This window comes from Panthera tigris, chromosome B2 (genome assembly GCF_018350195.1).
Source record: "Panthera tigris isolate Pti1 chromosome B2, P.tigris_Pti1_mat1.1, whole genome shotgun sequence".
Taxonomy (NCBI): domain Eukaryota; kingdom Metazoa; phylum Chordata; class Mammalia; order Carnivora; family Felidae; genus Panthera; species Panthera tigris.
Window position 1 is genome coordinate 140,836,135 of NC_056664.1, and position 20,136 is coordinate 140,856,270.

The 20,136-nt window shown below is 46.3% G+C and overlaps 1 protein-coding gene and 1 long non-coding RNA gene across 5 annotated transcripts in view; one reads left to right on the forward strand and one right to left on the reverse strand.

The window, feature by feature from the left end:
• Positions 1–20,136, forward strand: part of LOC102972920 (palmitoyltransferase ZDHHC14) — a 532,612-nt gene that overhangs the window by 178,805 nt on the left and 333,671 nt on the right. The window lies entirely within an intron of this gene.
• On the reverse strand, positions 11,042–19,711 carry LOC122238795. 2 transcript variants are annotated; one of them, XR_006217975.1, is made up of 5 exons: positions 19,428–19,711; positions 19,196–19,284; positions 16,627–16,673; positions 15,530–15,678; positions 11,042–12,561 (listed from the first exon to the last, which is right to left on the reverse strand). It is a non-coding gene; the product is annotated as an uncharacterized LOC122238795 (long non-coding RNA). The 2 variants fall into 2 exon arrangements; XR_006217974.1 differs by having other exon boundaries at positions 19,196–19,711.

Consider the following 20,136-nt stretch of genomic DNA (forward strand, 5'->3'; position numbering starts at 1 on the left):
CCCTCCTCCACTCCTTCCTCCTCTGCCTCATCTGCTTCTTTCTCCCCCTTCCTCCCTCTCCTCTTCCTCCCTCTCCTTCTCTCCCTCCTCTTCTTCCACTTCTCCCTCTCCTTTTCCTCCCCCATCTTCTCTCCTTCCTCCTCTTTCTCATTCTCCCTCCTCCTCCCCTCTTCCTCCTCCTCCCCCTCAACTTCCTCCCCCTCCTCCTCTCCCTCCTTCTTCCCCTATTTCTCTTTCTCCCCCTTCTCCTCCCCCTACTTCCCCTCCCCTTCCTCCTCTTCTTCTCTTTCATCCTCTACCCTCTACTCTTTTGGTCAGATTCTCATCAACCTCTTTTCTTGAAGTACACAGAACCAATCACCATTTCTAAGACAAAAGTTTCATCTTTCCTTATTTCCTAAATTGGACTGGACATCCTCTAGAAGAGATGTTTAGGAAGCACGGCTGTTTCTGATCCCGAGGAAACACTGGCCAACCAGCCGCGGTTCCGCCCCATCCTACATAGCGCAATTCCTGGGAAGAGTTCCATGGGAACAGGATGTTTTCATCCGCCAATTTGACTTGCTAGAGTTTTTTTCCCTAGAGACATCTTAATTCTGTGTTTAAGAGTGGAAACATTTTAATTGGCATTTTAACAACACTGATGGATTCTTGTTGAAGAAAAGACTTTGAGAATACTCTAAGCCATTTTAAGACCTTAATCAATTTTATCTGTTGTAAAGCTACACCATTTCCAGTTTTTCCCATTGCTGTTTTTATTTTACTAAAATTATTATGATTAGAGTCATTTCTGCATAAAATTTAAAACTTAGAATGTTTTCATTAATCAGGCTTTTTGTCATGAAAGTTGTCATTATGAATTTTCTTACGGAACTGTTATTTCTAGTAAGACAGATTTTTCCTGGCGATTTAATTTTTTAAGTCAATACTGGCTTCTTTTTGTGTTGGTTATTTTTACTGATGACATTCACCATAAAATTGCTTTAAAATGTGATTGTTTCATTTATTTTTGGCCTCACGATTAGTCTGTTGTCTGTGATCGATCTGTGATTAAACCTTCCTTAGACTTTGAGTCACTCTGTGTGCTATATGCTGGATGCCACAGTGTAGAACATACAAAAAGAGAAAGGGCAGGGTCATTGGTGGTTAATTTGATTGGCTTTCGCCAATTTTCTTTTCAGAAGGTGATATTTTCTCACCCTTCCCCCCAATTTTTGTTTGCATTTTCCCGCTCACCTCCAAAATGATCCCAGTTTATCCGTTGTGTAATTGTTATTTGCAGTGGACATTTTGGCCTTTCATGAACAGTTGGCCAGACCCGGAAACTCTGCTCGGACTTGAATTACACCTGCCTGTGTGGGATTCCTCCCGCCTTTGCCATCGTCTCTGCCCTGCTTCTTGCTTCCTGCCCCCTTCTTTAACAGAGTAACCATGATGCCACTCCATTAGCTTTGGCACTTTCTCTTCCATGCACCATCAGCATTTACCTGTGTCCGTTGAAGTAAAATATTCTGCGTGCTTTTCCTGTAAAGCAGTTGGTTGGTCGTTCCATGCTGAAAGATAGAATGATGGTAATAGCTATTTTTCACTGAGTGCCTCTCTCGTGCCGGGTATCATACTCAGCCCTGTCTATGTAGGACTTCCTTTATACTCACAACATCCACTCCATGGTGTTTAGACACTATTGTCCCTATTTTAGTCACAAGAAAGCCAGTGCTCAGAAAGGACAGTGATTGGTCAAAGGTCATTTGGCCAGAGCTGGGAACATAGGCCCGTCTGCCATCACCCCCTGTGCTCCAGACCACTGCCCGTGGTCTGGCTGCTCTGGGGAGCCAGGCTCTGAGTGAGAGTTTCTGGTCTTAGTGGAGCAAGTAGCCCTTCCTATTTTCCCTAAGTTGCTTTCTCCACCCCACCCCCCCCAGGCTGTGGGCATCATCCAACTCTCCCATCCTGTTGGCTGACTCCCCCATCATCTCCATGACTCAGAAATAGAGAGCCATGCCCAGCACATTGTGGCTACAGGGCCTGGTTCTCAAATCCCGGGCCCAATTGTGTGGAGAGAGTGGAACTGCCAGGAAAGTCCAGGCAATCCGACGCCCCTCTTGAAACTGACTGCCTTTTGTCCTTTGGGACTTTTGTCCTTTGGGACTCTCACTGATGCCCACATAACCTGTGATACTCGTGAAGGAGTTAAGGGAAGAGGGGAGCAGGGTGTCCCACCGTGTCTAAAATACCTTCTGGAAGGGACAAGGCCTTTGAAGAAAATGGCATCCCAGGAATAAAAAAAAAAAAAAGAAGAGGAAGAAGATTCCTTGTTTAAGGGAAAATGCTAGAAACATTTAGTGCGTACTAATGCCAAGGAAGGATAGGCAGTGATTCTCCCATACCAACACAGGGTGGCAACTCAGAATGTCAGAATTCCTCGTTGTCTCTTTAAAAAATAATCCAGCCTGGGAGAGCTGGGAACCAGATGTCACAATTCGAAATTGTGGTATTTGGGGAAATACCACAAGATTTTGAAAACTCTAGTTCTGAGGGAAGGAAGGAGCCAGAGATTTTGTTTTTCCAGAGGATTTAGGAAGAGGGGTGTTTTTCATCCAGGATGTTCATTAAAGTCTATATTATGTCTTCTTCCTGTAGAAATCCAAATTTGCGGGAATGCACCATGTGTTGGAACCGAGGCCAGTTTTCTGATGTAAATGTATTCACGGGTTTGCGAGGTTAGGACATTTTACTGTGATGGTTGGGGTGGAGAATTGTAAGGACAGAGAAGAGTACTCTGCAGCTCCCACCCCTGGTGGATGCCCTTTGCAGAGCAGTCCTCCAGAGAGCCTTGTGGGTGGCGAGTGGGATTTTCCTCCTTTTTACAGGAAGAGAAACTGAGACAAGGGCACTTGCTGAGATCGCGCTTTCTTGTCCATGCTGCGCTGAGCCTCTGAATCTGAATTGCTAAATCCACAGCGGTATTTTGGTGACCTCTGTACTCCCCATCCTGAATCCGCTGGGTGTCTCTTTTAACACAGTAAGTCTTACTAAGTTGAAGGTTGGACTTACAGAAGTGTACCCATGTACACATTTGGAATCTCTTCTGGAGAATTAACAAACCCACCCTGAAAACTAAGGGATCACTTCATTTCAGATGGCTCTCTCTCACGGCACCAATGTTACATTCTTTAGAGTCTGTTAAATCAGCAAAAAGAGCAATGTTGACACGCTTTGACAAAAGAAAGAAAGGAAGAAAGGAAGGAAGCGAGGGAGGAAAGAGGGAGGGAGGAGAGAGAGAGAGAGAAAGAGAGAAGAAACATACTATAATTATAATCAGTTCGCATATACAAAACCGCAGAAGGGGGAAGGTTGGTCCACTGACCAGGGTGAGGAAGAGGTCAGCTGTGAGCGAGCAGAGGAAGCCAGAAGCTGCAAGGAAGGGAAGGACAGGCTGGTGGCATGGAAGGGATGGAGAGATTGGGACCGCGTGGCTCAAGAATATGGCCAAAGGAAAGAGCAAGGGTCTGGAGTGTGTTCGTGGAAAATAGAGGCCCACCCCTCCCCAGCCAGGGGCACTGAAATGCACAGATTCCATCTATGAAAGAGCTTGGGGAGCCCGCCTCCCTGACTCCAGGTGAGCTGGTCCCCAGCAACGCTCTGAGTCACCAAGGGACCTCAGTGACTGTGGACATCATCCCGGACAACTCCCTTGGTTTGCAGACAACTGAGGCTCTGAGAGAGACAGGTGTAAATACCTATCCCTTGACTTTTTTGCTTCTGAAACCGAATCCCTAAGTCCTTGCTACACAAAGAGGGGTCCGTGGAGGAGCAACATCAACATCTCCCGGGAGCTTGTTGGAAATGCGGAACTTCAGGCCCCAGTCCTTGTCCTGACTGAGAAGCTGCATTTGTAACAAGACCCGTGAAGGCTGAGAAGCGCAGCCCTAAGGCCTCTCTGCTCCCACCTGGGGAGGGGGAACCAACCTGTGTCTGCCTTCTCCACCCGTGTTCGCTTCTTCTCCTCTCAAGTCCTCAGGACCGTCAGGCTTTCAGGGGGTTAGCTAACCAGCAGTTCATTTACCCGGAGCAGTCAGTGTAATTACCTCCTTGCAGTGCCTATAAGCAGCATCTTTTTCCTTATTATTAGTTATTAATGATAACCATATAAATACCTTCTCTTTTGCTAGTGCTTTACAGATTCCAAGATCCCTGTATGTTTTTGTTAGTAGTAAAGTATATGGTGATGAGTGCAGGCTCTAGAGCTAGGTTGGCTGAGCCTGCATCCCAGCTTTTCCACTTGCTGTGTGACCCTGAGAAGTGTTTTAACTTCTCTGGGCCTCAGTTTTAGTGCAAATAAAATTGACCCACTGGGTGCAAAGACCCATTCCAGTGTTACCATCCCAGAGTCTAGAAATAAATCCTTCCTCCTCCTTTGCCTCACCTTGAAAATCCAGGAGCGTGAATACCTCAGAAGGTTTTTTAGCCTCTTCAACTACTTACACAAAAAGAGTGACATATTCTGACTTGTATTTCCCCAATAATGAGTGATGTTGAGCATCTTTTCATGTGTCTGTTAGCCATCTGGATGTATTTTTTAGAAAAGCGTCTATTCATGTCTTCTGCCCTTTTCTTTATTGGATTATTTGTTTTTTGGGTGTTGAGTCTGATAGGTTCTTTATAGATTTTGGATACTAACCCTTTATCAGATATGTCATTTGCAAATATCTTCTCTCATTCCATCAGTTGCCTTTTAGTTTTGTTGATCGTTTCCTTTACTGTGCAGAAGATTTTTATCTTGATGAGGTCCCAGTAATTCATTTTGCTTTTGTTTCCCTTGCCTCCAGAGACGTGTCTAATAACGAGTCGCTGTGGCTTAGGTCAAAGAGGTTACTGCCTGTTTTCTCCTGTAGGATTTTGATGGTTTTCTGTCTCACATTTAGGTCTTTGATCCACTTGAATTTATTTTTGTGTATGGTGTAAGAAAGTGGTCCGATTTCATTCTTCTGCATGTCGCTGTCCAGTTCTCCCAACACCAGTTGCTAAAGAGACTGTCTTTTGTTCACTGGATGCTCTTTCTGCTTTGTCCAAGATTAGTTGGCCATACGTTTTGGGGTCCATTTTTCGGTTCTCTATTCTGTTCCACTGATCTACGTGTCTGTTTTGGTGACAGTACCATACTGCCTTGATGATTACAGCTTTGTAATACAGCTTGAAGAGCTAAATGGGTGATGGGCTTTAAGGAGGGCACTTGTTGGGCTGAACACTGGGTGTTCTATGTAAGTGATGAATCACTGGGTTCTACTCCTGAAACCAATAGTACACTGTATGTTAGCTAACTTGAATTTAAATAAATAAATAAGAACTATCAAGAGAATTAAAAGACATATAAAAAAAAAAGAATGACATATTCTGTGAATAATGTTAGAACGCAAAGCTGCCCGCACACCCAAGTAAATCCTACAAGTAAACTGTAGGTGCTGCAAAATACGAGATACTTAAATGACTCACTGGAATATTACTGGCCTTGTTTCTAACTGCTGTGCTTGGGATGATAAAGCAAGATGATGGAACAACAGCTCTTCTGAGTGAGGGAATGAGTTAGTCAGTCAATAGGTTTTAGAGGGAAGTCAAAGATAAGGCACTTCATCCAAGAATGGGCAGGGCGTGTTCAGCCAAACATGCTCTGGGACAGCAGCGGGTCCACAGTCGTGAGCGTGCAGGGCATGGGGAAGAAGGGAGGCGAGAATGGCTTTTCAGGAAAAGTCACCGGAGGAGGTTAATCAGAAGAGTGGGCGGGCTCTTTGTCCCTGGAAGTGGGAGGCATTTTCTTATTACAAGTGTAGAGGAGCATGAAAGGCCTCTCAGGAATAAAAGGAGACAAAGCGCTGGGGGAGGAGAGAGGAAGTGGACCAGGGCGAGGAGGCGTGGCGGGCCGGGGTTGGGAGGAGAGGGAGGAGAGGCTGAGCAGGTACAGGTCAAGGAAAGGATTAGCGGCCCGTGGAGCGGGAGGGATTTAGAGAATGCGCTGTGGTCAAAGAAGCAATAGGGGCTCCCTGAAGATTTCTTGAGAAAAGCTTTTTTTTTTTTTTTTTTTAACAGTCTAGGGCACCATCCGTCATTCTGCTTCATAAAACATCTGCATGTTTTGAGTGTTTTGTGGCTGGAGTCTACACTGGGGATCCAACTTAACAGAGAGCCACTTGCCAAATAACGTACTCTTAGGGTCTCTGCTTATCCCTTACGTGTCGTCGACACCCCTATGTCATTTGTGTGCTTGCATACTCTGTGAGATCAATGGGGTCTGTGATATCAATGAAACTACGCCCAAATAATCACCCTCCGAAGCTTTGTCATAATCAAACCAACTCACTGCTGGCTCTCCAAGTGACCGTTCTCCCTCCTCCTTTAGAATTTAATGCTATAGAGTAGGGATTTGCAGCCAGTTTTGGGAATGGGTGTGCTCTGTCTTCCTTCCCTTCTGTGCCCTGGAAAACTCAAGACTAAGTTATGGGAGACAGAGCAACTGTTATTTTGTGTTTCTCGTGGACAAGTTCTGAGGTTAAGAATCGTCGCCTAAGAATATGAGTAGACTAATATCGGCCATGTAGTCCAGAGTCGGAGATGGGCATTAGGACTCGTTGCAGCCAGCACTAAGCAGGTAGAAGGTACAAGTGAAGAAGCCAGTAAAGGCTCTACTGGGGAGAATGGTGGGGCCCTCCGGTGAGCGCTTTTCCTGCCATCACGTTTGGTAAGGAAACAACTCCTCATAGTTTTCATTTATCCAAATTCACCTTCCGAGGCCCCTGAAGGAAAATTTTAACTGACACAGATGGGCAGAAATGAAGACCATTTATTTGGAAATGGTAGATTAAAACACCATCTAGGAGAAAACAGAAGTACAGCTGGGTGAGTCATATGACATACCATCAAAAATTTGGAGTGTGCACTTTAAGAAACTCTCTTTATTTTCTGTGAAGGATGGAAACTTGAAGTCCAAGGGTCCTTGAGTATGTGATGGCTGGGCTGCGTCTCATACTCAAGAGAAAGCAATAGAGTAGAAATGGACAAAAATCTCCCTGTGGCTCTCACACAACTAAAAGTAACACAGTTAAAGCAATACTGAGCAGCACACCCCCAGAAAGGTAATGCAAGCGCTGTGTGTCAGTGTAAATTTTCTAGTAGTGACATTTAAAAAAAATGAAAAGGAACAGGTAAAATTGATTTTAATAATGTATATGATTTAGCCCAGTGTGTCTAAAATATCATCGTTTAACATGTATTCCACATTAAGAAGGACTAATGAGATATTTTACATTCTTTTTGTTTTTGGTGTTGAATCTTGCCAGTGTTGAATCTTACTTTGCACTTAGGGGACATTCAGTGCGGACTCCTCCTTGCATCTCAAGTGCTCAGGAGACACGTGTATCTAGGGGCTGGCATAGTGGATGGCACAGGTTTAAAGACAAAGAATTGGACCTAAGTAGTTATTAGAATCTCTCAGAATTATTGGTATGGTTTCATCTTGCTTTGGATCACTTCAGAGAAAAGCGTGGGAGAACGGCATTTAACTCCATCATTTTTGGAAAGACTTCATACATTCATTCATTTTTCATGTATTCAACATATCCTTGAGTGCTTGTTCAGTACCAACCACTGTAATAATGCAAATTATACTCTTAACAGATTTCTTTCTGTTTCTATTGATGTAATTGTAAAGCTATAAACAGTGGGATCCTCTGGAATACCCAAACAGAATCATGTTTGGTTTTAATGATATTAATGTTTTTAATACGGTCACATTCCATGCTATTGATTAGGCCACTGGTTCTTAAACCTGAACATACGCCGAGATCATCTGAAAGGTCTGTTCAAACAGATGTCTGGGCACCGCCCCCTCCAGAGTTTCCAAGTCAGGGGTCTGGGGTGGAGCCCACTAAATTTGCATTTTTGACAAGCTCCCAGGAGTTGCTGATGATGCTGGTCTGGAGGCCACACTTTGAGAACCACTGGATCAGAGGTACAGTTTCTCCTTTAAGATTCACCTTTTTTTTTTTTAATTTTTTTTAATGTTTCTTTATTTTTGAGACAGAGAGAGACACAGCATGAGCAGGGAAGGGGCAGAGAGAGGGGGAGACACAGAATGTGAAGCAGGCTTCAGGCGCTGAGCTGTCAGCACAGAGGCCGACACAGGGCTCAAACTCACGAACTATGAGATCATGACCTGAGCCAAAGTCGGACGCTTAACCGACTGAGCCACCCAGGCGCCCCTAAGATCCTTCACCTTTTATGTATCCCACACACCGGAAGGTAGAGCTGAGCATTTCTGGAAAGTTGAACAACCACAAGATTCAGGCGTCTCAGAAAGATTAGTTGGGGAATGAGTAGATGTCTTTCTTGCAGTCTATTTTCTAAGATATAGATGTTGTGACCCAAACGAGAGATTTGAGAAGAACACCCAGGACTGAATGATCTGGTGTGCACTCATCTAAGCGAAGCTTCTGTGTGGATACTTTGGGGACCAGCATCACAGATTGTGCCCCAGCTAGCCCCCTCTGCATGGGTCCTCATGGGTAGCTCTCTTTTAACCCTTGCCACCTATTTCCAAAGCTCACATGTGGGCTGGGGTGGGGGTGAGGCTCTGAGAAGAGTATCCCAGGGTTACTAAAGCCTCTGAGCACCACATACTCACCAAAAGAACATTGCAGACGTTACTTCCTATACCTCACGGGAGAAGTGAGCCTTTTGCCTCCTATCAAAGGATTGCTGATACCCGCTGGAGTTGCTGTCTGTCTCCACAATGTAGGACTGCCCTCCTCATGTGCGTTTGTCCAGGGCGGCTCCAGAGCCAAAACTTCTAGCTGGAGGGCACGCGGGGGCATGTATTTTATAAGATGTAAATCTTCCACACTCACTCAGGTATAATGGATCCGTCTGGGAGGGTGAGAGCTGGGTCATGCCAAGCATCAGTGAGACCAGAACTTTTGGACTGGATCTGGCAACATTCCTGTGTCACGCGGTTGATACAAATTTTGAAAGCACCCAGAGAAAAGGCCCACTCTGAATGGTGGCCTCTGATTCTTAATGAGTTTCTTTTTCTATGTAACTTCACCATGGTTCAGGCCTACCTTACTGAACTCAGAATGTCGCCTGAGCCTTGTCTAGAAGGACAGCACATACTCCCGCCAAGTCAGAGACCTTTTATGTAATTATTATTACAAGTTCCACCCAAAATGTGTGTAGTTCTCTGTAATAGATTGGAATGCTAGGCTTTTCACGCCAGCAGGTGAAGCATGGGCACTTGGGATGGGGCTGCTGTCTGATCTCCACTGCGATGCTGGTCAGCACTCCGCACAGAGCAGTTTATTAAGAGTCACACATGGATGCCTTGTGGCTGTCGCCTACGTTTCCTCAGCTTCCTCACTCAGGCAGGAGTGGTCAGGGGCTTATAAACCCCCATCCAGTTATGGGTGCTGCCACGGGAGGCGCCATTGGGAGGATGGTCTTTTCTTCCTACTATTTATTTAGTTACCGTCTTTGCAGGAAAGACATGTGACGGACTAGGGAAAAGATGCCAGGTGTTGTGTTCACCTGTGCCCTAGACAACTTGACACCAATTTTGTTTTCTTTTAATATTTTTTAACATTTATTCATTTTCGAGAGACAGAGTGTGAGTCGGGGAGGGGCAGAGAGAGAGAGAGAGGGAGACACAGAATCCGAAGGAGGCTCCAGGCTCTGAGCTGTCAGCACAAAGCCTGATGCGGGGCTCGAACTCATGGACTGCAAGATCATGACCTGAGCCGGAGTTGGACGCTTAACCGATTGAGTCACCCAGGCGCCCCTGGACACCAATTTTAGATCACTGACACGCCTTCCTCACTGTCACTTGCATTCTAGATAAAAGACATAGTTTCTCTTAATTTGGATGACCAGATTTTGCTGTTCTTACATGATATTAATCCCATGAATACCAACCGAAAGGTCAAGTTCCTAGAAAAGAACACAGATATGAAGCCAGACATGAACAGGTTGCCTGTGTACTGTGTCTGATGTTGATGGCGGTGGGGGGTGGGGAGTGTTTGCGTGACTCCCCCAGACCCTCCTGTCGTTGGACAGACTTTTGCTTGGTAACTGCAGACTTCTGTATTTTTCTCTCAACCAGCACAGGATGTTTCAAACATTTATGTGCCTATTTTTCATCTTGTGATGACATATCCCAGACATTTGATGAAAAATATTCCTGGCTGGCTGTTTAGTTAGAAAATTAATCATTATCAATTAATCAATCTATTTTCAGCACAGCACTGTTTTAAGTGCTGTGGATGAATCTGAAGAAATCTAGCCGGAGGCTGGCATGCACAAGTGAAACCACTGAAGACTTTTTTTTAAACAACAGAAATTTATTTTTTCACAGTTCTGTAAGCTAGCAGCCCAAGATCTAGGTGTTTCCAGGTTGGGTTTCTCCTTGTCTTGTCTCCTTGCCTCGCAGATGGCCAAGAAGGCTGTTGTTGTTGTTGTTGTTAAACAGGAACATCAATAAGGATAGGTAACTGTAATACAGGGTTTAAGGCTGTACCGTCGACAATTTGGGCCAGAGAATTATTTGTGGGGTGGAGGTGGGGGCTGTGCTGTGTTTGCAGGATGTTTAGCAGCATCCCTTTCCTTAACCCACTAGATGCTACTCCCCATGTTTACTACCCCTCTACCCCAATAAAATTGTCTCCTGACAATGCCAAATGTCCTCCGGGGGAGTGGCAGAAATCACCTGGGTGGAGAGCCACTGATGTAATGTAACCTGAATTTATGAGGATGGAGGGAACCACGAGCCTAGGAGAAAATCAAGAGAGATTTTTCTGGGGAAAACAAGTCTGAGCTGGATTTCAAAAGACAGGAGGACGCGAATTGCCAGAGGAGATGGTGAATGGAGGGGCAGAGGGTAGGAGAAGCGGGGGGGGGGGGGTGTTATTTCAGAAACTGATGACTGAAAAGAGAAATAGAGGGACAGGAGCCACCTTCCTTTAACTGGCATGGGTGGTGTGCATGGAGGAGGGATAATTAATGAATTCGGTCAGCAGCAGGTAACGCCTGCTCAGGACAGTTTTCAACAGGCCAGAAAACAGAACCAGGGGAGAGTGAGAATGGCTAAAACATGTTTAGCACATGCAGTAGCCCAGGCACTGTTTCTGTGCGTTCCACACACTCATTCCCTTCTCTGCAATAGTACCTCTCAGGTGCTACTGTTATTCCCATTTTACAACTGGAGAAACTGAGTCTTGAAGAGGCCGGTAACTTCCCAAAGTCTCTCAACTAGTAAATAGCAGAGCCACGATTTAACCTCTGCCTGGTCGCTGAGCCCCTGCACTTACCTACGGCGCTGGGGCACAGGTTAGTTGAGGCAGGGCCGGGTGATGGAGTTCTCCGGTGGTCAAGCAAGGTTTGAAAGGAATAAAAAAAATTTGCCCGAGTTTACAGAGACATCAGGAATTTGCATGAAGGGTCAAATAGATGCTCAGATTTCAAAGGAAAGCTACAGATGAGGAGCCCAAGCAGAGAGGTCAGTTCCGTTGGCCCCAAGAATGGGGACAGTGGGTGCCAGGCTGATAATGGAGCAGGGTTTTTGAGCAAGAGGTCTTCGGGCAGGCCTGGGCTTGGCGGAGGGTGTTGGGAGGAGAAGGCTGCCCTCAGGGGAACGGGGGTGGGTCCAGGTGGGCTGCAGCCAGCAAGAGGCGGGGTTGCCAGAAGGAAAGTTGAGGGGTGGGAGGCTCAAGCTGGAGACGAGGCTGGTCTGTGTCAAGGAATTAGGTGTGGAGGGACTGTGGCAAGAGAGATGTGAGGTAGAGCCACACAGAAAGGCGGCCTGGACCCTGACTGTGCTACTCACGGCCGTGATCTGGGCTGACTACTCAGCCCTCTGGCCTTGGGGTCCCCTTGTCTGGAACAGGGACAGTATAATGCTGCCTGTCCTGCGGGTGCGGGGCAGAGCCAAATGAGATGCTATACGTGTGGGGCCTGGTGTCACTTTGTGCACACCGTAGCAGTGTGCACAGAAATTCTCCAGTGGCGAGCAAGTAGGTCGGTTGGAGAGGGGGAGGGTGGAGCCAGATATACTTGGGGAGGCTGTGGCAGTTACGGAGGCAAGGGGTGAGGGGTGGACTAGGGTTCTGGGAGAGAACCATGGGGCTGTTAGAACTCACAGGGGCTGTTCTGATAGGAAACAAAAGAAACTTGGCTTATGTTAGGATTTTAGTCTCCAATGTATCATTCGATACGTAAGGGTCTTTATGTAAATGGACAGAAATGGAGTGGTCGGGGCTGAAGAGTCAATTTTCACATTTGACGGAGGTCCGCGGTTAGATGTGCGGCCAGTACGGTGATAGGTTGAAGAATGAGAAAAAAGCAAAATGTTCTTCCGGGGACGGGGCTTTGGTTGTTCTTATTTAGAATTTAGCTCTAAAAATAACTTCAGCATCAAGGCACTTAAAGGGTTTGTGGTATACAGTCTTGTGAGCTGGGCCCATCTCTGCAGACTTCCTGATTTCATTCCCATACCACTGAGGAAAGCAAGAACGATAGATGGCTCTGAAAGCAAATAGAATGAAAAGGAAATGAAGATCCTTACCAGCGTTGAGGCCTCATGCTGTGTACATCCGGGCAGAGTCCTGGGCCCGGCCCTTCCCACCGCCACCCTAATAAATAATGTATGGAGATTTTCCGGCAATGTCCAATGGATGTTTTGGACTGCCTAAACCAGCACCATATATACCGTGAGCTACAAATGCAAGCACATCAATTTAAATTTTCTAGAAGTAGCGACTTTATAGCAGTAAAAAGAAACAGGTGAAATTGACTCTTATAATTTTGATGTCACCCAATTCTTCAACGTATTCTCATTTGAAAATGTAATCAATATTTAGAGACTCTTGAGGTATTTTATATTCTCCTTTTTGTGCTAAATCTTCCAAATCTGTTTTGTATTTTACGCTTGCAAAAAAATCCCAATTCAGACCAGCCACATTTTGAGCACTTAAGAGCTACAAGTGGAGGTGGCCACCATATTGGACAGCAGGGGTCTAAACTCCCCAAGTGCAATGCCGCCATTGCAGAAAAAGCCTGGCAATTACTCTGGGCTCGGTGACATCTGTGTCACTCCCATTCCCATGAGACTGATGCATAGTGTGCAAGAACGCAAGTTTGTGGTTCATTCTGTACCTCAGCTAGTTTGCATTACCGGAGGGAAACTGTTTAAGAGACATCCATCATCCAGAGAGCCCCAGATGGGCCATTTAGTGACAAGAGCGGCCCATCCAGAGGGCTCCCATCCAGCCGTTACCAATTCCAGAGGAAAACAAAACTCATACCTTTGGTGCTCAAATGGAATCCAAGTTTGTGGGAAGGAGGAATTTCTAATATAAGAAAGGCAACAGCCCATCAATAAAGAAAGATTGGATCCAGGCTAAAGCAATGAAAGACTCAGAATTGTGTTTTTGGTTTTATTTCTTCTGTCTAAGGTCCTCATTTCAGGTCATTATGACTCCATTTTTTCTGCTTGGCAGTGCACAGAGTGATTCTGGGGAGTCATTACTAAAATAAAAATTATTGATATGGCATTTTGCAAAAATCACCAAGTGAACTTTTATATAAAACAATATAGCAGAGTTCAAATAATGTGGAAGGGACATTTCTTTGCTGGAGGCTCCTTTTCTTTCTTGGACAAACATAGACCAGGGTGAAAACATCTGGAAATGTGACCTTCGGGGAGGGCCGCCCAGCCCCCATTCCCTGGATGCTGGATTTCCCCTCCAACTTTTAAGAGAAATGTAAGTGGACACTTCTGATTCCAATCATACTTCAGAATTATCACAGCTCAAAACACACAGTGTGATAGATTGAGAGGTTTTTCAGGCTTCCCATTGAGCTCTCCTGAGATAAAAGCAGTTAACAACCACTATTCTGTGATGATAAATGGTTGTTGGTTTTCTTTCTTCAATATTTTAATAACTATTTGCATGTTTTGGCAATGATGGACACGGAGAGTCTGATGGTGATTACAGAAGCAGATTGCAGAGGTGATTCACCGGACGCAGTTGGCCATCAGAGGCAACGCCATCTCTCAGTGACAGGCGGGTTCCAGCCCAGGCACCTGGCTTCCTGGCAGCCTTTTAAAGCAGGTGTTCTGATAGCCGTCAGTGCAGGGCGGCTGATGTGACAGAAGTTGGCTGCCTTCCCCTCTGATGCTCTTTTCTCCAAGACAGCTCAGCTCCCCGGCAAGTGCACTGAAAAACCCCACTCCAGAATCAGCACTTGCCTCTTTCTGTAGATGTGACTGCCCGTGGAATTCAGAGCTGCTTTGGGAGCCGTTCCGTGGCTGTGCTGGCAGAAGGAATCTGACAAAGCAGGATTCTACAAAACCTGTAGAATCTGACAAATCCCTCTGCCACCTCAGAAGGAACCTGTTTGGAAGGAAATGGTGCTCATGTTTCATGGACGCTTCCTAATTTCTCAGTGAAGTACTACGCAATTTATTTCACTCTTCTGTCTTTCTTCATCTCAAGCTCCAGGTTGCCATGAACATTATTTTGTAGTAGACCGGTTATTAATGTTTTGCCCAGAAAAGAGTCTGGGAGAAAAATTTCAAAGACCTTGAATTTGTAGAAGGAGCATTAAGAGCTGTCTTTCCACTTTGTATCAAGTTTTAGAAATTAATGTAAGAAGCAAAATAACGAAATGGTGGAAGGAATCCAATATGAAAGGAAATCATTCATACAGGTTCGAGGAGCAAGGTTTAAACCTTACTTGAAAATAAATATGAAGATGTTCATTGCAGAGTTTCTTATAATCGTGTAAAATATTAGGAGTAATTTAAATATATGATAGTACCAAAATGGATGAATGAACAATTGTATACTTCTATAATTAATGTTAGGAAGGAAGTCATTAAAAACACTGATTTCAAAAACATGTAATGACTTATGAAAATGAACTTGATACAGCATTGAATGAAAATATGCAAAATGCAAAAATGTATGTAAATTATAATCTTAATATATGCATCAGTTTAGAAAAATGACTTGAAAGAAACAGAGGTTTCTCTTTGTGGTTAGACTAACGAGTGGTTTTAACTTTTCTCTTTGTATATTCTGATATTCCTCATTTCCTATGATGATCACATATCCGTTTTATAATCAGAAAAAAAAGCAGTAGGGGCGCCTGGGTGGCTCAGTCAGTTGGACATCTGACTTCTGCTCAGGTCATGATCTCCCGGTTTGTGGGTTCGAGCCCTGAGTCGGGCTCTGTGCCGACGGCTCAGAGTCTGGAGCCTGCTTCGGGTTCTGTGTCTCCCTCTCTCTCTCAGCTCCTCCCCCGCTCATGCTATCTCTCTCTCTCTCTCAAAAATAAATAAACATTAAAAAATTTTAAAAAGAGCAGTAAATATCATTATATACACTCTAATAGATATCCTCACAACAAACATTTATTTTAGCAAGCAATATTACTTGCCAGTTGCGTAGACTTGGCAAATCCATCCCCTGGGCCTTCATTTCCTCACCTGGATAATGGGATCCAGCGACCTTGTCTGACACACACAAGTGTGATGAGGTACGGATGCATTAACCTGCAGAAACTGGAAGCAGCCAACCACGTATACGGGCAGGACGTGTGACACTGCGTTGGATGCTGTGTCTACTAGTAGATCGGCTAGAACATAAGAAATTGAACAAGCCTCATTGACGTGGTTAGAATCGGAGCGCGTAAGAAACTACCACTGAAAAGTGGCCAGCCCAGGTCCCCACGGCAGGAAGGCGTTTTAGGGGAGCCCGGGTCCTCAGCGGTTGGATGTGTTAGCTGGCCCCGTGTGAGGACCGTGTGCACCGGGACACCGCTTTAGAGTTGTCACTGACAGTGGCTCTTGCAGCTACCCTGTGACATTTACTCAGAACAACATGCCCGTGAATGGGAGAAGCGTGGATGCCGTGGATGGATGGGGGCAGGGAGGGCACACAGTTCCGAAGGATTTATTGCGGTGCCAGGGTTAGCCTAAGCTCAGGGTTTCTGTCGTCAGTGCAGATGAGAATCCCCATGGGGGGTTTAAATTTTTACATGATACTTTTTTTTTTAATACCATATGTGTATTACTTTTCCATTATAAAATGTATTCATAGCGGTGCCTGGGTGGCTCAGTCGGTCGAGCGTCCGACTTCGGCTCAGGTCATGATCTCGCAGTTTGTGAGTTCGAGCCCCGTATCGGGCTTTGTGCTGAGAGCTCAGAGCCTGGAGCCTGCTTCAGATTCTCTCTCTCTCTCTGCCCCTACCCCACTCACGCTCTGTCTCTCTCTCCTTCAGAAATAAATATTTAAAAAATTATATATATAAAAAAAAGAAAAATGTATTTATACACGTCAGAGACTTCTGGAGATTCTGACTCAGCAGTTGAGTTCCCCGCTGGACGCATGCAAGTCTGAAAGTCCCAAATGTAAGACCCACGATCCTACAGTAGCATAAACATGGAGGATGCAGGTGACAAAGCAGCCGCCCTCGGTTGATAATCCAAGGGACACAAACCCCACCCACGCGGCTGGCACAGAGCAGGTGCTCTGACACGTAGCCTTCGAGCTGTTGAGTTGAATGGAGAAGTTAAACACGTACAGTGTAGAGGTTCTTGGAGTCTTTTCTTCTCTTAGCATCTGAGGGTTCTGTGGGGGTAAGTGAGAAACGGGTGTTCACATGTAGCAAAGAAAATAATGTTGCTTCCTCAGCTCAGAAAGCTTCTTGCAGGGAAGTGGGGGGGGGGGGAAGGTTCAGTTTGAAGAGGTCCCTGGGCCGTGCGGTGGTGGGCCTGCTACTGGGACCCTAGAGCCTGAAGCGTGCGGCTGAATGCCACATGAGAGCATGTGACTCCACGACTGATCACGAAACCCCCATGTCTGGGCAGTGAGGGAAGGAAGCAGGGTCTGGGACCCTCTAAGCGTGAGAACCGTGAGAAGGGCCAGCAGGGCTCCCAACGAGAAAGACCGGAAGCTCTTCGAGGAGGCGCCCTGCCCTTGTTCACTCTGTGCAGGTTTCCTGTCAGTGGCTCTGGTAGGGAGATGGCAGGGGCCGCGGCTCCCCACGCAGCGTCTCTAGGGAGATGTGGTGGGGGGGGGGGGTCCCCGGAGAGAGTTTGCGGAAGCTGTGTCCCTGACATAGTGGGCGGGAGGAGGAGTCCTTGAGTCACCATCTGTCACCCTGATATCTACAGACCCCTTGTCATTAAAATGCAGATCCTCAGGCCCCAACCTAAACCCACAGATAGCGACTCTAGGAAGTAGGGCCTGGCAGTGTGCTTCTAACACCTTCCCCCAAGGTGATCCTTTTACACAGAAAGACTTGAGACTTGCTGCCTTTAAATGTCACCAAATGCATATGGAGCATTTGCAGGTATAGACAGCACCATGATGGTTTGACAAGTTCCTCAGAGAACAGAGGTGGAGTCAGCTGGGAAGCGGTCAGGGGAGAAGCCTATCCTTTATCCCCTCCTCCCTTCCCAGCTCCCTCCATGCACCCACTCTGCCATTCAGGGCAAAGACCAGGAAGCCCCCAGGAGCTCTTTGTTAATGCAGGACGCTTCCCAGGAGGTAAAAAGGAGTGAAGCAGAGCAGCCCAATGCTGGGACCGCTCAGAAGGGCAGATCAGTGGTGTCAGGGCCTGTTCCTGCTCCAGAAGGACCTGTTGAGTGTCTCCCAGGTGCCATCCCTGGGCTGGACCCCAGGATCTAGGAGAATAGGGCAGAGTCCTTGCCCCGGCTATAAGCCTAGAGTCTGGAGGAAGCTGACCTAGGACCTGAATGGGGGAACTCCATGCTCCCCAGGGAACAACATGGCAGCAGCCAGAAGTGCTTCCTGGGAAAGTCCTGCCCCAGCTCCCAGCCTCCAAGCTAGAGTTGGAGCCGGGGCAGGTCTGGGTGGCATGAGGTCACCCAGAAGGGGCTGGTTTCTGCACTGCTCTGCTCTGTGTATGGTGGGGGGGGGGGGTGTTCCCTCCCCCAACCCCCCAGCAGAATCTCTTCTGTCTGAAGGGAGAGCATTCGCCCTTCTTGTCTTGCTTCCAGTACCTGGTTCCTGGAAGATGCTTATGAGAGAGACAGATCCCCCAGACAGATGTCCAGATGGGGCATCTCCATTTATCAGCACTACGTGTGCCCAGAACAAATTGGGTCATTTCTTTCCTTCACATACAAAAACACGGGTGGGGGTTGACCCGCCTCCAGCCAGCAGAAGCAGGCTGATGGACACTGTCCAGGTCTGAGTGCTAATAAGGACTCGGAGGTTCAGGCCACACATTGCTGTCATCCAGACCCTCAGGGAAGGATTTGGGCAAGAGGTGGGAGGAATGGTTCAAAAACAAGCAGCTAAGGGCCTCTGAAGGCCACACTTGTAGATTAGCCCAGGTTGTGGGCTGCATTGCAGTGCTGAGACTTCTAGAAGCACACTGCCAGGCCCTACTTCCTAGAGTCGCTATCTGTGGGTTTAGGTTGGGGCCTGAGGATCTGCATTTTAATGACAAGGGGTCTGCAGATGTCAGGGTGACAGATGGTGACTCAAGGACTCCTCCTCCTGCCCACTATGTCAGGGACACAGCTTCCAAACGTGAAACATGAGATACTTTGGTGGGTCGAACAGGGCCATTCTGAGCAGCTCTGTTGGGTGGAACCCATTAGTCTGCAGGGCCAATAAGAGAAAGGATGTCAGGGAATATCAGCTATCTAAGAGTATCAGGGTCCTTGCACAGAGGAAACTGGGCTAGAAACTCAAGGAATTTCTCAGTCATATTTCTTTTTTTTTTTTTTAATGTTTTTAAATGCTTGTTTATTATTGACAGACAGAGACAGAGCATGAGCATGGGAGGGGCAGAGAGAGAGGGAGACACAGAATCTGAAGCAGGTTCCAGGCTCTGAGCTGTTAACACAGAGCCTGACACGGGGCTCGAACCCACAAACTGCAAGATCATGACCTGAGCTGAAGTCGGACGCTTTACCAACTGAGCCACCCATGTGCCCGTCTCAGTCATGTTTCTTCCAAGTTAATTGACAAAAGAATTGAGAAACTCCTACCCGGCTGACAAGATAATTTCGTTAAAAAAATCAAACATATTCTTTACAGTTAAAACTGTTCTTTTGGGGTGGTCTTAGTTGACATCTACTGACTGTCACATGATGGGGGTGTGTCGAGGACTTTACCTGGATAACCAGAAGCAAAAGGCATGAAAGACTCGGATTTCTGATCCACTTTTACGCCAACCAAGCTTGGGACCTGAGCAAGCCGCTTTCTTTGCCAGAAGGGGGGAAAAAACATAATCACATTCAGAAGTATCAATATGTCTACGTGGCTAGAGAGAGAATTGTAGGCACGCTGTCTTTTATATTGTGCGCACATGGTTTTCAAAAATATGTAGACGTTGGTGACCGTTACCTGCTAATCTCAAGAATCGGAAACTCAGTTTTCTTCTCCTGTTGACTATCATTACAAGTCGCGTTGTGAGCACTGGAAGGAACAAAAGAGAAATGGAATCGTTTTGTTTTTGTCAAAATCTAGACCATGCTGCTATTGGTCACAAGGTGCTTGCTGTGACATCATTTATTTGGATTCTGTGCCACCCTTCCTTACACATTCTTATTCACAGCACTCACAGTGCTTTATTAAAGTACCAGTGAGCATTAGTAAGGGCAGACAGAATCACTTCTGCTCACCTTACAAGCAAGTTTAGATGAAACTCATTCTTGCCTGATTTGCCGTAGTCTTGGCCTTTTTTCAGACCTGGCACCAGAGAACTCACAGGGCTGGGACTTCGAGGGCTGCTGGGGGCCCATTAAGGCAAGCGTGGACCCCTAGGGCTGAGATGCTAGAGACACACTGGGGTGGTCTTCCATGCTGCTTTTGTTAGGAAGAAACACGTCCTCGGTGGTACGAGGAGGTACGAGTCGAAAGCAAGCGTATTTGAATTATTTCATTTAATCGCTATAAGCAGAAAAGGGTCGTTATTGGTTTATTGACGTTATTGACGTTATTGGTTTAAAGGAGGATTGGTTAACAGGTATTTATTAAGTACTTGCCTGCAGTGGGCCTTCAACCCATTTGCCATCTGCTTGTGGGACTAAAGCGAAAATACAAGAAGTGAGTT